Source organism: Leuciscus leuciscus (genome assembly GCF_965113295.1).
Source record: "Leuciscus leuciscus genome assembly, contig: SUPER_11_unloc_1, whole genome shotgun sequence".
NCBI classification, from domain to species: Eukaryota; Metazoa; Chordata; class Actinopteri; order Cypriniformes; family Leuciscidae; genus Leuciscus; species Leuciscus leuciscus.
In genome coordinates this window covers 691,511-709,645 of record NW_028118546.1, presented here as the reverse complement: position 1 = coordinate 709,645, position 18,135 = coordinate 691,511, and the positions used below count along the sequence as shown (strand labels likewise).

The 18,135-nt window shown below is 42.1% G+C and overlaps 1 protein-coding gene across 1 annotated transcript in view; it reads left to right on the top strand.

The window, feature by feature from the left end:
* Positions 1 to 18,135, top strand: part of LOC309510013 (uncharacterized protein) — a gene marked incomplete at its 3' end in the record, with an annotated part of 1,894,646 nt that overhangs the window by 1,358,097 nt on the left and 518,414 nt on the right. The gene's annotated exons all lie outside the window — the stretch shown is intronic.

Below are 18,135 nucleotides of genomic sequence, written 5' to 3'. Positions count from 1 at the left end.
AACCAAACTATAATAATAATAACACATGGTTGATGTGGTGTACTTAAATAACTAGGCAAGGCACGCGTTTAACTGCTTTATATCAAATATCGGGACATCACATACAAAACTCCACATGTGGGTATTACAGGCTCGAACTTCGTTATGACATGCGCAGAATACACTAGCCAACAACGGCAAGTCTTTAGGGACAACATTAATGCACATATTAAATAGTACTGAATACACCACATTACCTCCCCTTTAAAATTAAAGGTAATCCCCATATAGTGCATTAACATACAGTACACACCAACTTAAAACTATACTTCTTTCACAGAATAGTGATTTCACTCCGGTTAATTTAACGACCGGCAATTTAAACAAAACATGTTAACTTTACAATAACACAAACCCTCTTAAGTAACAAGTCCCAGTATCAATACTATCTTTAATCTCTGTAACGTGACGGTCGCTTAGTCACGCGCTCCGAGCGCCTCAAAGTCACCGTCTCTGGATCAGGCAGCCCGGGCTGGTCCAACGTAAAAGGTGGTGTTGGTGCAGGAGCTGCGGAGACTGACACAGCAAGGTCACTCTCCTGCTCAGTTGACTGAGTTGCTCCTTGAGGCTCTGGGTCTGAATCAATCTGAGGGTAACGAGGTCGCAACTGGTCTCCATGACGCCTGTACACCTGGTCAGTTAACTCTCCCTGCACCCGGTACGACACTGGACCTGTCTGTTGTGTAACTACTCCTGGGATCCATTTAGGTTTATCCCCTGCAGTATTTCGTAGATACACCGGTTCATCCACATCAAACTGTCTCTCAACAGCCCGATTGTCATGTTCTTCCTTCTGCTGATACTGCCTCCTCCTCACCCTCATGGCGATGTTTGGCTTTAGAAAGTCCAACCGAGAACGCACATGTCTCTTTAGGTGCAAATCTGCGGGTGACTCTCCAGTTGCACTATTGGGAGTTGTGCGATATCGCAGTAGGAAATGCGAGATTTTGTCCTCAACACTCAAATCCTCTCCATTCAGCTTTTTCATGCCTGCTTTGAATGTGGCAACATACCTTTCAGCGAGGCCATTTGTAGCTGGATGCCGCGGTGCACCAGTTGTGTGAAGGATACCGTTCCTCTTCATGAACAGCTGAAACTCCTCTGACGTGAAGGTTGTGGCGTTGTCTGTGACAACTTGCTCCGGTAATCCATATGACGCAAAAAGTCTCCGAAGCCTTGAAATGGTTGTGGAGGATGTTATTTGTGCCATTTTGAAAACCTCCAGCCACTTAGAATATGCGTCTACAACTACCATAAACATGTGACCCATGAACGGACCTGCAAAGTCAATGTGGAGCCTTTTCCAAACCTCTCCCGGAAACTCCCAGGGATGCAGAGGAACTGGGCGTGGCATACGCTGCTCCAACTGACACCGGTCACACTGCTTACAGAGCTTTTCAACGTCCATGTCTACATGCGGCCACCAGACATACTGCCTTGCAATGGTCTTCATCTTTACAATGCCAGGATGTCCACTGTGGATCTCCTTAAGCACTGCTGTTCTCAGCTTTGTAGGCACCACTACTCTTGTTCCCCATAGAACACAACCTTGCTCAACAGATAGTTCCTCTCTTTTTTTGTAGTACACTTTCAGTTCTTCTGGTACTTCTTTTGGCCACCCTTCCATGATGTATCTGTGCAGCTTAGATAGCTCTGCATCTTTGCGGGTTGCCTTGGAAATCTGTTTTGCACTCAGTGGTGCGTCTTCCAGGTGTTCACAGATTAGTGCATGCAGGTATGCTGTTATTTTCTCTGTTCCTGCGTCCGTGGTTTCCGGCAGTGGAACACGAGACAGACCATCTGCGTTGCCGTGTTCTTCTGACTGGCGATAGATTATGTGATAATCATAGGCAGACAGTATAATTGCCCACCTCTGTATACGCGCTGCTGCCATTGTTGGAAGTCCTTTATGTTCTCCAAACAGCGTGAGCAGAGGTTTATGGTCGGTGATTAAGTTGAACTTTCGCCCCCACAGGTATTGGTGAAATTTCTTCACTCCATACACCAGGCTCAACGCCTCCTTTTCAATTTGCGAATAGTTCCTCTCAGCCGGTGAGAGCGTACGAGACGCATAGGCTATTGGATGCTCTTGCCCATCAGGTGTTGTGTGCTGAATAACGGCTCCAATTCCGTACGCTGAAGCGTCACATGCAAGAGAGAGCGGCAGGTTCGGATCATAGTGAACTAACACCCTGTCGCTGGCCAACATTTCTTTGCACCTATCAAAAGCGCTCTGTTCCACTTTACTCCACCCCCATTTTGTTTGGTCCTTCAGCAGTCTGTAAAGTGGGGCCAAAACAGTACTTTGCCGCGGCAAAAAACGACCATAATAGTTCACTAACCCAAGGAAAGCTCTCAGCTCTTTGATGTTTGTGGGTGTTGGAGCATCATGCACGGCTTTGACCTTGTCTTTAGAAGGGTAGACTCCTTTTCCATCCAACATGTGACCCAGGTACTCAATTTGTGTTTTTCCGAAGTCACACTTTGCCTTTTTTACTCTTAGGCCATTTTCTTGCAGCCGCTGTAGAACTCTGTCCAGGTTCATCAGATGCTCAGTTTCGTCCCTGCCCATCACCAGCAGGTCATCCAAATAGACCACAACATTGAGATCCTTCATCACATTCTCCATGACCCTTTGGAAAATACTGACAGCAGAATTAATGCCAAAGCAAAGCCGATTGTACACAAACAGTCCTTTATGCGTGTTCACCGTTGTATACTTTTTTGACTCGTCATCTAAAAGGACCTGTTGGTAGGCGGCTGCCAGGTCAATTTTGGAGAATATCTTCCCCCCACATAAGGCTGCCAGAACTTCTTCTATGCGTGGTAGTGGATATGTTTCAGTGTTTGTAGCCATGTTCACAGTTACTTTATAGTCGCCGCACAAGCGGAGTCCACCGTCCCGCTTGGTTACAGGGACCACTGGAGCAGCCCACTCGCTGTGCTTCACAGGGCTGATAACACCATCTTTTTCCAGGCGTTCCAGTTCTTTTTCTACCCTTTCTTTCATTGCGAAGGGTAGGACACGGGCTTTATGGAACCTTGGAACTGCGTCAGGCTTCACAGAAATTGCTGCTTTAACGTCTTTTAACGTCCCCAACTCGTCTTTAAAAACATCAGCATATTTATTTAACACATCTTGAATTGACTTGGATTTAGTTGTTGGGTGTATAATGCTTCCTGTTACTTTTTTAATCATTTTCCAATTCAGTTTGATTTGATCCAGCCATTCACGCCCACACAGAGAAGGACCTCCTCCAGCCACTACTATAAGTGGTAGATCAGCAATCTGATTTCCATAAGCCACTTTTGCAATGAACTGTCCTTTCACTGGAATAGTCTCTCCTGAATAACCCTTCAGTGCGACGCTGCTGCCCTCCAGTGGCACATCTGAGAATGACTGCTCATACACATTTTCTGATATAATGCTAACTCCTGCTCCTGTGTCAATTTCCATAGGCACTTTTTTTCCATTTACATCAAAAATTGCCCTGTATGGCCGTCGGCCAGCACCAGTTGCACTGAACACAGAAAACATCAGAATGTCATCTTCTATTTCGTCAGCTCGAACGTAGCCTGTCATTTTTTTATCTTTGTGTTCACTGTTTCTCTTCCCCCTTTTCTCCTGCCTGTCACGTGTCTGACCCCCAGTCCTGCATGCCTTTTGAATATGCCCGACTTTGCCACATTTATGACACTTTACATTTTTATAGAAACACTCGCTGGCGCTATGACCCTTTCCTTTACATCTATAGCACCCTTCTTGTTTTGAGGGCGAGCGCAGTCTCTCCTTTACCTTGTGAACAGCGGTAACGTCATCACCTTTCCGCAACTGCTGCGCATCTCGGTGGGCTGTCTCCATATTAACAGCAAGCTCTACGGCTCTCGCAAAAGTCAGTCTATCCTCTGAGAGTAATTTGCGCTGGCATGCCTCAGAACTGACTCCGCTGACAAATCCATCACGTAGAGCTTCATCCAGCCTATCCCCGAAATCACATTTTGCAGCGAGTTGACGCAGCTCAGCAGCATATTCCGTCACTGTCTGGCCGCTTTTCTGAACACATTTACGGTACCTGAAACGCTCGGCGATGACCAATGGTTTAGGTTCATAGTAATCCTTTAGAATGGTCACAATTTGATTAAAGGTTTTGTCCTTTGGCTTGTCGGGCTGGACAAGGTTGCGTAGAAGGCCATACGTTGATGCGCCGACTGAGCTCAACAATATTGGGACTTTTTTTCCATCGTTGACTTCATGAGCTTCGAACAGCAACTCCATGCGTTCAACATAGGCAGACCATGTTTCATTCTCCGGCTTGAACTCGTCCGGTCTTTGGGAAAAGTATGCCATTTTCACTAAACCAATTTATCTCGTCGCCAATTATGTGGTGTACTTAAATAACTAGGCAAGGCACGCGTTTAACTGCTTTATATCAAATATCGGGACATCACATACAAAACTCCACATGTGGGTATTACAGGCTCGAACTTCGTTATGACATGCGCAGAATACACTAGCCAACAACGGCAAGTCTTTAGGGACAACATTAATGCACATATTAAATAGTACTGAATACACCACAGTTGACATGTTTGCTCTGGTTGTCTTACGCCATCGCTGTCGGGTTTGAAGTGACGGTCAGTTTTACCTGATGGCCCCCGTATCTGTGTGCCAGTGGAACAGAGCCAGGAAACAGTTTCCCACCACTGACACAACGGACAAACTCTTCATTCTGAATCACAGACTCATTCAGATCCAAAATATTCCTCAACACATCCTGAAATACACAAAAGAGCCTGAATATATGCAGAAACAACATTTACACAAAAGTACTGTGGTGGTACCATGGTCCAGTTTTGTTTTAAAGCAGTTTTCTCAGACTGTGATCCTCAGACCACTGGTGGTTCTGTAAAGAGTCCAAGTGGCCCACGAGTTCATTAGCTGATTAAAAGCTTTATGACTGAATCAATTTATAAAAGTATAACTGACAAAAACAAACAAAAAACACTAAATGAACTGAATTAATTAACTCAATGCAATAAATGAACTGTTTGTGACTAAATACATTTATGATAAAGTGTTTCTATTGGTATGTAAGTGTTTGGTCCAATTTTTAAGCTAGCATTATATAATAGCTATATATATAATAGAGTATAATAGCTAAAAATAATTTGCCCACAACCTAAAGTAGACATTTATTTGAGGAGTTGGGTGGTTCAAATTTTTTATTTTATTTTTGTGATCTGCTTCACCCTTGTAAAAAATAAGTGTTAAAAATAAAAATGGAAAACTATGTTTCTTTTAAAAAACAGTTATTGCAGATAATACAAAATTAATGAAATAAAAAGCCACTTAACGAGTATACTTTCATGACCGTTTCTTAACAAACTATAATAAATGTTCATTTAATTTCAGTTAACATGATGCAATTAAGTGTCCGAAACATTATATTCAGTTTGCACCAAAGTATATTCTTTTAAAGTAGCCTATATTATTTTCATATAATTTCTCTTTTTAAAAGTATGATGAAGTGTACTTCTTTGTAACAACAGCCTGAATAAGTTCAAAATTAAGCTGACGACGACAATGTTATTGGTGGTGATGATGATGATTAATTTATTACTATTTTAAAATGTGGACAAGAAAAATTATAAATAATGGGTGTGACCAAACTTTTGACTGGTGGTTAGATGGCACTAGCTCCATTGTATTTTTCTGTTTCATAAATTATACACAGTTACTGCAACAATATCCCCAGGTTTGACTGCAGTGAAGCACAAGTTCTCTGTAAATGATGATGAGTGGATGGGTTTATTGACCTGTGACACAGCAGCCAGTGTCAGGGGCTCTTTCAGAGGAGAGGGCTGAGACTCTGAAAACACACTTCTCTTCACAGTACGAATAACATTACCATCAACCTCATCAAGAGGCAGAGCATCTGTAAAACACACAGAAGTTATTAAAACATATCAACGTGTAAAATAGCATGTTGGCACTCATATCTGTATCTTATCTAGTAGTTTATGTGATAATGCCAGTAGTATTTCTCCACAGTGTTTCACATCGCTATAAAAGTGACTCTTATCGAACTCTCTTTCATTACAACTTTCATTCTCACAGAATTCTTGTTCGTCCCTAAATGTAGCGATGGCGACGGCCGATAAAAATAAAAATAACGTGAAACCATGTTTTGTCATTACATCAAACTCACAGGCATATTTTTTTAACTATATATGTCCTGTACTTCCTTACATCACGTAACTAGAGGAAAACATCAGAACTGTCACACAAACAATCCTTCAATGTTCCACCAGAGGGCGCTCATCGGCTCAAAAACCCGAATGCTCCATTTATGCAATATTCGGGACTTTTTTGTCTTTTTGGAAATGTATGCGCGTTATAAACCATAACCGATTAAATCTATTAATTGTATGGGTTTAGAAGCTGTCGTACTTTCTCACTATAATGATTAAATAAGCGTCTCTAGCCAATGATCAGAGACAACTGTGATTGGTCAACCTCCAATCTGTACTGTAACAAGTAACAAGTAACAGGTACCATGTGTATGGAAGCTTATGGGTAGCAATATTCAATTTGAAATGCAATATGTAAAATGGCAATGCATTTCTGTATTTAAATTTAAATTTCCCCATACATTTGTGCAACGTTTGGTGCAAAATGAAAATGAAAATTCAATTATATAATTTACATTTGCCATTTCATACAATAGTTTTAATATGTAAATTGAATACATATTTTAACACTTTATAAGTTGCAAAATTTAAATAAAAATGTATTACAGAAATGATTAGATATGTTTAACATGTTCATGCAAAAACTGTGGCAAAATTGTAATTTAAATAAAAAAATTTCTTCATTGCATTTACACTCACATTTAAGACACTTGCGATTTCCAAGCGCCACCTACTGACAGAAAGTGAATTTGCGTTTTCATTCAGTCCGTCTGCTGTTTTTGTTTTGTGCAGGTGTCTTCTTAGCCTGACTACGTCAGACTTCGTACTTCCGCTCAATTTCATTTCGCTTCTGTACTCAGTCTGAGACAGCGTCATAGCTTTCCGTTTTCCTCCGGCCTGAAAACAGCCGGGCCAATCAACGAACAGAGGGCGGGCTGAGAGCCGTGACGTAGACGCTGATTGTACCGGCGTGGATGCATAGATTTACTTCACATAATCTGCAGAAGTCGTTCACAGCCATGTTCACTCCGGTGTTTCGCTCGATGGTTTTTGTTTTCGCATCATATGTGTGTTTACAGTGGAAGTTAGATGCGGCTGAGCATGCGCATAACACACGCCATAACCAAACATTATGTGATTGGCTTACGGGTAACCAATGATTTTAAACTTCAGACAAGCGCCCCCCCGCGAGAGAGAAAACACTTCTCTATTATGCCATTCCAGACTCTGTCTACGAAGCAAAGCGAAGTAGCAGAGTTTGGTATTACCAGGCTAGTGTCTTCTAGCATAATTTCACAAAACAAAAGTCAGACCATTTTGTTTTTGCTTTAAATCTTGAAATTATACAATCTAATTTAAATAAAAAATAAATTATCATGCTACATGTGTGTAGCCTCTTTGTTTGCATCATGAATACATTTCAAATGGCTGGCAACAGATGTTATAGAGCAAATAAACAACAAATAAATTTGCTTAAAGGATAAAATCGGCTATCGGAATTGGCCAATTTGCTTGAAAAAAATTGTTATCAGCAATAGAAAATCATAATCGGGCCACCCTAATAATAATAATAAAAAAAAGAAATAAAACATTATTAACAGTCTTTTCACTGTTTTCACAGTTTTATTTTTCTAGTTTTATTAATTTGTAGTTTGTATGGTTAATATTAATGTAGGCTTATTGTCAGCGCACTAAGGTTTAAAAAAGGTAATTGGTATTATCAATGCTTATTGAGTCAATGTTTATTTTCTGTCACCCTCCAGAATGTCTGTTGCAAGCCAACCGTACAGCCGACCTGCTTTCACCCGGCTCATCTGTTACAAGCCTGGCTCAAAGCAAGCAACAGAGTAGGGAAAGACCACACGCGGAATAGCAATGGATATTAGATTTATTAAATAAATAGAATTTAACAGAATAAATTGTATACAGTCAGTAATGCAGTTGGCTTTGAAAAATAATAATGTAAGCAATCAGTATAATGAGGTGCAGTGAATAAGCAAAACAAAGTCCTAAACGGTGCGGGAGAGATGGAACAGCGGCAGCCCTCCTCGGTCTCATCTGAAGCGTCTTTAAAGGCCTAAACCAGGAACTGATTAGCACAACTCCAAACACCTGCGCCCAGCTCACCTGTAGGAGACAGACGCAGCACACAGACAGGAGGAGGAGCCAGGCAAAAAGCCGTGACACCCCCCCCCCTTACGACAGAGGCCTCTCAAAGAGAGACTCTGGAAAAAGTTTACACGCACACCTCCACCCAGCACCAAAACATCTCAAATAACTAACATACATATCCAAATTATGAATAAACATCAAATGTTAAAAATACTCAACTTTGTCTAGGGGTCATGGCTTGGACACTCCGCCCAAGCCTGCAAAGCAGATGCAAAGATGGTTACTTGAATCCAACAGGGCCGCCCCCTCCCTCCACTCCCCAGTAGTTCCAATTACCCTCCCTCAAACTCAAGGCTCCAGCAAGTCCCGGTACCTGGAAAGCCAAATTTTAAGGAGACGAGGCAGAGAAAGAGATAGGAGATACCAGAGAGAGAAACAGACAGGACAAGACACTGACTCATTCCGGCTCAGACGGGGCACGGGACAAGGCGTCAGCCATGATGTTATCCACACCCCGAATGTGCCGGATCAATAGGCTATATGGTTGTAAAAATAACACCCAGCGCATAAGGCGCTGACTTGGGCTCTTTAGAGAATATAAGAACGTTAGTGGGTTGTGATCAGAATAAATGGTAACCGGAACAGCACCCCCACTTAAATAAACATCAAAGTGTTGTAATCCCCAGATTAAAGCTAGTGTTTCTTTCTCGATGGTCGAGTAATTTAACTGGTGACGGTTAAACTTTTTTGAGAAGAAACAAACTGGCCGATCTACGCCTTGCTCATCCCTCTGCAGGAGCACGGCCCCAGCACCCACGTGGCTAGCGTCGACCTGCATCTGGAATGACTGGTCCATGCGGGGAGCCATTAAAACAGGAGCAGATGTTAACAACAACTTCACATTATCAAATGCGGCCTGACAAATTTCGGTCCAATCAAATTTAACACGGCCCTTCAAAAGGTCGGTCAATGGGGCAACGACAGTGGAAAAGTTAGCACAGAAGCCACGATAATACCCCACCATTCCTAAAAAGCGTCTGAGCTCAGGTTTGGTAGCTGGAACAGGGAAATTATCGATAGCCACCACCTTAGCGTGCACAGGCCTCACCTGGCCCTGCCCCACCACCTTCCCCAAATAAACAACTGTCGCCTGGGCAAACTCGCACTTAGCGAGATTCACCGTGAGACGAGCTTCAACTAGCCGTGTAAAAAGAGCCTGGATACGCTCAAGATGTTCAGACCACCCATCACTATACACAACCACATCGTCCAAATAAACCGCACAGCCCTGTAAACCAGAGACTACGCGGTTCATTAGTCGCTGAAATGTGGCGGGCGCATTTCGTAACCCAAAGCTCATCACAGAGTACGAATATAGGCCAGACGGCGTGATAAAGGCTGAAACCTCCTAAGCTCGAGGTGTCAAAGGAACTTGATAGTAGCCTTTAAGTAAATCAAATTTACTTACGAACCTGGCCGATCCTACCCGGTCAACACAGTCTTCAACCCTTGGAAGCGGAAAAGAATCTGGCTTTGTGATGTTATTTAGCTTCCTATAATCGGTACAAAATCTATACGTTCCATCAGGTTTACTAACTAGAATGCAAGGGGAAGCCCAACTGGAATAAGAGGGTTCTGCCAAACCATTATTCAAGAGATACTTCACCTCTGCCTCTAGATGCTGCTGTTTCTCGAGTGACACCCGATAAAACCTCTGCCTTATCGGCTCAGTGTCACCCACATCAATGTCGTGCTGGATCAAATGAGTGCATGACGGTGTGTCTGAAAACAAGGCAGGAAAGTTTAAAATCAACGACTCAACTTCTAATGCCCTCTCCTTAGACAAATGCCCAAGTAGTGTATCTAACTCAGACAACTTCTCGGAGTTCTTCAACCGAGGCTGAAGCACACAGTCGTCTGGGCTAACCACATCCTCATCACCACACGCTGCCACCATGTGGGGAGAGAAGCTAGATATCCCAGCACTTGCGGCCAAAGCAACTGACTTAACCTGATCACCAGTCTCCGCTGCCCCAGAAACCGGAGACCTACTGTAATAAGATTTCAAAAGATTAATGTGACAGAGTTGCGTATTACGCCTGCGATCAGGAGTTGAAACTAGATAGTTCAGGTCTGACACCTGCCGAACAACCGTGTAAGGACCTGCATATTTAGCAAGAAAGGGAGAACCGGCTATCGGCAACAGTGCCAGAACCTGATCTCCAGGACTGAACTCTCTCAGCTCAGCCCGGCGGTCATACCAGCACTTCATTTTCTTCTGAGCCTTAGTCAGATTTTCTACAGCCATCTCACAAGCTAAGAACAATTTCCGGCGGAAGCCGTTCACATACTCCAACAAGTTAGTAGGACTTTCGGGACACTTCAGCTTATCCTGCAGAACAGCTAAAGGCCCACGAACTCTATGGCCGAACACCAAATCATTAGGTGAGAAACCTGTACTCTCCTGTGTTACCTCACGTGCTGCTAGCAACAACCATGGAAGCCCTTCCTCCCAGTCTTTACTGAGCTGAACACAGTAACCCCTAAGTAGTGACTTGAGCGTCTGGTGAAAACGCTCCAAAGAGCCTTGGCTCTGGGCGTGATAAGCACTACTAACCTGATGTTTAACATGCAGCTGCTCAAGCACTTCTGAAAACATACGTGATGTAAAATTGGAGCCTCTGTCACTCTGAATAATCTGTGGGATGCCAAAGATGGAGATAAACTGAGAGAGAGCCTTCACCACCGACTTGGTAGAAATTGTACGTAACGCATAGGCAGCGGGGTAACGGGTGGCCTGACACATCACAGTCAAAAGGTAAACACACCCTGACTTGGATGGAGGCAAAGGTCCAACACAGTCAATTAGCAAATACTCAAATGGGTTCCCTAAAGCTGGAATAGGGTAAAGTGGAGCGGGCTTGATCACCTGATTAGGCTTTCCAGTCAGCTGACATGTATGACAGGTCTTAATGAAGCATGCCACATCCTTCTTGAGGCAAGGCCAATAGAAGTACTTCATAAGTCTGTCATACGTCTTCCGCACACCCAAATGGCCCGCTATATCACCATGAGCCGTCTGTAGTATCAAGTTTCTAAACTTCACAGGCACTACTATCTGGAAAACAGGATCCTCAAACACCTCATTAATCTGAGGCATCCACTTACGAACCAACAACCCATCCTGAACAAAAACAACCCCTCGCTGCACTATGTCGCTCCTCAACAGGCAAAACCTCAGCAAACAGTTCACTCAATGTTGAGTCCTCCTTCTGAGCTACAACAAAATCACTAAATGACAGAGAAGATGGCAAATCTGGCAAAACAATAGGCTGTAAATCAGGCTTACGATTTTTCTCTAAAACCTCAGTTCCAGAGGCACGGTTCATGGCACGTGTTACTGCACAGGCAGTAAACACCTCAGGTAAGCTCTGCAGGCTACTATCAGCACCTGATGGAATAGATGGAACACTCTTAACCACCACAGGTGGCGGCACATCACGCCAAACACGCTCTCCAGCCAAGTTATTACCCAAGATGAGATGTACACCATCTACAGGCAACGAATGGCGCACAGCAATGACAACCTCACCCTGAACCAGGTCTGACTGTAGCTCAACCTTATGCAGAGGAACAGTTACAACCTGCAACCCAATTCCCCTCACTAAAACATTACCAGTGCTGGACTCACTAGAAAGAGGCAAAACAGACTCTAGGAGAAAAGATTCACCGGCCCCCGTATCTCTAAGAATTTTAACTGGCACCTTAGCAGAACTGCCCACCAACGATACGAAGCCATCTGTAATGAAGGGAGAGTAATCATTGACATCGGCTTCAATTACATCCGAACGGCGATACTGGCTAGATCCAACAAGGCTGTCAGCAGACAAGTTAGAGGAGGCCACACCCACTTCAGGGTTTGACCTAATCTCTGTATGGATGAACTCAGACCGTGCGCGCGCACCAGTAACGGCAAGAGCAACAGGTCTTGCCGCGCCAGGTTTGCTCCTCTGGCCCCTTTCTTTCAAGGCTGGACACTCGTTCTTCCAATGCCCCTTCTCAAAACAGTAACGACAAGCATCCGGATCTGCCTTGCCACGAGACTGTTCCTTGGCAAATGACTGACTGGTGGCAGTATTAGAAAATCCTGAACGTTCACTGAAACGTCCAAAGCGCTGCTCGCGGTAGCCCTTTCCTGGATTATATTCTTTAACATTTTGCCTGTGCGTTAAAACGTATTCATCAGATAAAACTGCGGCATCTGCTGCTATTTTTACCTTTCGCTCATTTATATATACTGCGATTCGATCAGGGAGGATGTTTCTAAATTGCTCTAAAACAATTAAATTACACAACTCTTCAAAGGTAGAAACGCCTACTGCAGCACACCAACGATTGAAATGACAATTCAGTTCTCTTACTACCTCTGTATAAGTCTGCTTTTCTCCCTTCTTCCAATTTCGAAATCGCAGCCTATATGCTTCTGGAACTAACTCATATACTTTAAGCACAGCATCTTTCACGCTTTTATAAATCCTTCTTTCAGGCACCGACAAAGCAATAAACGCCTCCTGCGCTTTTCCAACTAAAACGCTCTGGAGTAACAACGTTCGTTCAGGATCACTCCAACCACGATCATCTGCCACACTTTCAAACAGTGAAAAGAACACATCCGGATCTTTCTCATTAAACCTTGGTAGCAATCTGGCCATATTAGAGATATCAGGGGTGCGCACTGGTCCAGTCGGGACATCCCCACCGGTATCACCTCTAATTTTCCCTTCTGCAATCAACCTAAGACGTTCTAAAGCAATTTCTCGATCACTTTTGATTTTATTATATTCTAGTTGGCGTTCAGCTTCTCTCTCTCTACGTTCAGCTTCTCTCTCTCTTTGTTGCATTTCTAACAGCTCTTTTTGTTGTTCAAAGGTAAGACCAAAATTACTGCGAGACTCACCCAAACTTACCCGTGGCGTTGAAGCACCTTCAGGCTCCAACTCATCCATTGAAGCAATTGATGGAAGAACTTTTCTTTCTGCCAATTTAGTTCTAACCGCCTGCCTTATCTGCGCCAATTTCGCATTTTTTTTTAAGCCCAATTCAAAATTATAATGTTCACTAACGTCACACAACTGCTCCTTAGTCAACGTATCTAAAACCTGATCTGATGGAGCAGCGAAAAAATGATCTAAAGTATCCATTTATTTCCTCTGCCGTTTTGCTTTAACCCTTAAACCAAATTTTTAAATGAGCACATTCATCAATGTAAGTGCGGCCACCACACTGCAGCTACAAGACAAAAAAAAAACGGAGCTACCCTGCACACATCGATCCACTTCATGCATATCCCAAGAACAGAGATTTTTAATACACGATATCAGCGGCACCTTAACTTCCCCGACAAAATGCCGTTAAAGCAGGCATCCACGACTGTGCCCTCCGCCCAGGATATAGCACAAAAACAAAAAACTAAAATAACAAACAAGCGTTACGCGCTTAGCAGGGGTTCGCAAAGCTCCAATGGCTACACCATCAATTTGTTATAAATAATTTTTGTCTCGCAAACACAGCGAAGGCCCGCACTTACCCAACAATGAACCACCCGCAATACTTTAACCTGGATGTATTTAAACAACCCCAGGCACAAACAAACCAAATTATCTCTTTGTCTCCCGCACCGACTTAATGCAAAAAAAAAAAATAAATATCTCAACCTAATTAAACCGATCCGCGTGTGTCTTTCCCAATAATTTACCATGCGTTAAAAGCCCAATCAAACTTACTGCGCCGGATCACCATAGGATCCAAATACAGTCAACAAATTAGGCACGTTAATCAAAACGGCCTACAATATCAAGTGCGTTTAACAACGAACACTATTAAATACTCAAACTCAATTGAGAAATGCAAAAAAAACGCATATTTACCGATCGATGGTTCAAAATCCCAGACGAGATCCCCAAATCTGTTACAAGCCTGGCTCAAAGCAAGCAACAGAGTAGGGAAAGACCACACGCGGAATAGCAATGGATATTAGATTTATTAAATAAATAGAATTTAACAGAATAAATTGTATACAGACAGTAATGCAGTTGACTTTGAAAAATAATAATGTAAGCAATCAGTATAATGAGGTGCAGTGAATAAGCAAAACAAAGTCCTAAACGGTGCGGGAGAGATGGAACAGCGGCAGCCCTCCTCGGTCTCATCTGAAGCGTCTTTAAAGGCCTAAACCAGGAACTGATTAGCACAACTCCAAACACCTGCGCCCAGCTCACCTGTAGGAGACAGACGCAGCACACAGACAGGAGGAGGAGCCAGGCAAAAAGCCGTGACAGTGGACAACCGCACAAACCGCCGCACAAAAACATGAAGTGTCCACAGATAAAGTTAAGATTGGGTCTTTCTAAACGACCACCATCAGTGCCCTCACTAATGTTGAGAGAACCTTTATGGCTCCAGTGGACGGTGACACCCAACTGTTTGAAACGGGTGTGGTTCATATTATTAAAAATTACATATTGTCCATGAAATCTGCGTGTACTTTTCTTGGTCCTGCATCCAAAAAATGCAAAACTGCTCCCTTTGAGTTGCCAGAGGAGGTAGAAAGCAGAAATGGCAAAAACAGTATATATCTCCCTGAAAGGACAAATTGAAAAAGTGAGTAAATTCATCTATCTATCCTCTCAAAAATAGTATAAATTTAAGATAATCTCAGTCATAATTTTTATGGCTTTTGCATGAATAAGTGAAAGGTGACTACGGCTTTTAATACATACAGGTTGAATTATGATAATGTTTTGTGTAAAGACACATTTTATTCAGATTCACAGCCAATGTTGCACCCACTCCCTACTGCTCCAACACTCAACAATGGGCAAGCAATTCAAAGCTGCACACTACAGCCGTAACAACACATTTAAGCGTAACAACACACTTAAGCTTAACATACACCAACAAGAGCAACACTCCAAGTCTGGTAACACAACAGTCTCAGGCCACATTTACACATAGCCGGGTATTTAGAGAAACGAATATTTCTCCCCCTCCGTTTTCAAAAATAACATCGTGCACGCAATATCGTTTTCAAAAAAAGTTGTCGTTTACATCAACCCGCATAAATACAAAGGGGCGGCAGTGTAAGGAGAAGGATAAAGCCATGCAAGCCAATCAGAATCCTCAAAATCGACAACGACGAATAGCACGAGCGACTTCCTGTTCCTTTCAAAACAATAGACATGGCGCGAGGTTCGTTCGTGTGGACAGACAGCGAAGCAAATGCAAACAGGCCAAAAGCGTTTTCACAAAAGTAAAAATGAGTACCACTTTAACAGCATCCATGATCAAATAGTAGCCAAACAAACTCATAGACAGTATGGAACAAACTCTGAACATAGGGCGCTCATCTTGCCTGCTCATTTTCCCATCGTGTAAACGGGGCCTCAGGCTCTTGGGAGAAGAAACCTCTCCCAGTCCCAGTCCCAGTCCCAGTCCCAGTCCCAGTCCCAGTCTCTCTCTCTCTCTCTCTCTCCCCCCGGCTCTGCTTAAATACTGGATCCTCTTGCCATTGATGAGGAACAGCTGGTAGGTCCCATCACCTAGATTAGGACAGGGAGGAGCACAAGAAATTGGACAAAAAAAACCCCAAAAAAAAAACTTTTAATATATGTCCAAATAGAAACTGTTATTTAAAATGGTAATAATATATCACAATACTGTAGTTTATAGCCTAGGCTACTATATTTTAATCAAATAAATGCAGGCTGGGGGAGCAGCGCAAGAGACTTATTTCAAAAACATTAAAAAAATCCACCTGACACACACACACACAAGTTTCAAGTTTTGAAAAATACAACAACAAACAGTAATATTGTAAAGTATAATAACAATTGAATTTATAATTAGCCTATATAGGATTATGTAATGGTTCACAAAATTCACGGTTCAATCACTGTCTGTTGTTGCATTGAGACTCTGGTAGGGCTTTATTTTGAAATTCTCGTCAGCAAAATAGAGGGAAAACAAACAATATTGACAATATTGTTTATAAAATGTTACTCACCATGTTCATTTATGGTAAATCTGACTGTTCCGTTGCGTTCGCACCACATACTTGATAATCGTGCTGTAAACATTGCCTACGCCAATAGCAGGCGCTTATAATCGTGACGTGCGCCAATGGCAGCTGCAAAGGAGAAGCAATATGGGAAATACCGACTGTTTTAAGGAATAAACGCAGAATTTTTGGTTCTTGTCGTGTTTAACACAATCTACACTCGATCGCGCGAGGATATCCATCGTGAAAAATCGCAGCTTGAATTTTTTTTTAGTTACCATCGAAGTGAAAGACAGGTCCTTTCTGTGGTATAACAACAACGTACAACAAAACTACAACTCCCAGCAGGCCGTTGGGTCCATTGGCTGCGCGCGCACACACACTCAATAAATCAATGAATGACACTTACCCATTAGAAAACGCAAATGCATACGTCCTGGGACGGTAACACCAGTCAAATTAAATCATTCAAGGAAAATACATCTTTGAAGTGCCAATAATATATTTTCACTGCATTTACAATTGCAGAAATAAAGCTATGAGATCGTTATTACAATTAGAAATCAGAAAAAAAAAAAAAAAAAAAATTTTTTTTTTATATATGTCCAAATAGAAACTGTTATTTAAAATGGTAATAATACATCACAATACTGTAGTTTATAGCCTAGGCTACTATATTTTAATCAAATAAATGCAGGCTGGGGGAGCAGTGCAAGAGACTTATTTCAAAAACATTAAAAAAATCCACCTCACACACACACACACACACACACAAGTTTCAAGTTTTGAAAAATACAACAACAAACAGTACTTTTGAACGGTACAGTTGGTTTCATTACAACATTTACACTACATTTATTCATTTAACATAACCTTTATTGACTTAGAAAATGAAGAAAATGACAGGCTAATTAATATGTTATATGAATTTGTGTTTCAATATGTGGCATCGTCAGGTTTTCATACCTCAAATTAAAACCCAGTGATGTCTAATGGTAACAAAATAAAAACGAAACTAAGATTATGCCCTGTATCATGAAGAAAACATAGGTTTATTTTGTGTTACATGACACCTATTGGTGTTGCCTATATGAACAGTGCTAATTCAGGTTAAGAATACACTGTGACAGAGGCAAAACAATTTATTAAAATAATAATAACAACAATAACAATAATGATTATGACGACGCATGCAAAACAGAGAGAAAAGACTCAATTCTATTCGAATAATTACACAATACCACTGTTACGTTCCCAATTCATTTTCTAGGGGCAAAAGGGAAAGTATAGCTTTAAAGCAAAAATGAACAGCGACAAAGAAAAGTTAACCTATCTGAGTCCCAGCACACAATACACAAAGTAAGATTTCCAATACATTTATTTACAATAAGTGATAAATACAGTGCAAAAAGAATCCTAAACAAACAGCTCCAAAAGAAAAAGAAATGAAGCCTGTTCTTCAGGAGCAGGTAAAGCCAAAACAAACAAAAGATCTCACTACCCGGTAGAAGGAACACCTAATTGACCTACAACAATCAACACAAATAAACAACAGAACTCTTACCTTACTTCCTAACTAACAAAAAACAGGAGCAAATGAGAAAAGAAAAATGGCACCCACTCCCTACTGCTCCAACACTCAACAATGGGCAAGCAATTCAAAGCTGCACACTACAGCCGTAACAACACATTTAAGCGTAACAACACACTTAACCCTTTAGGCGCCAAGGTTTTTT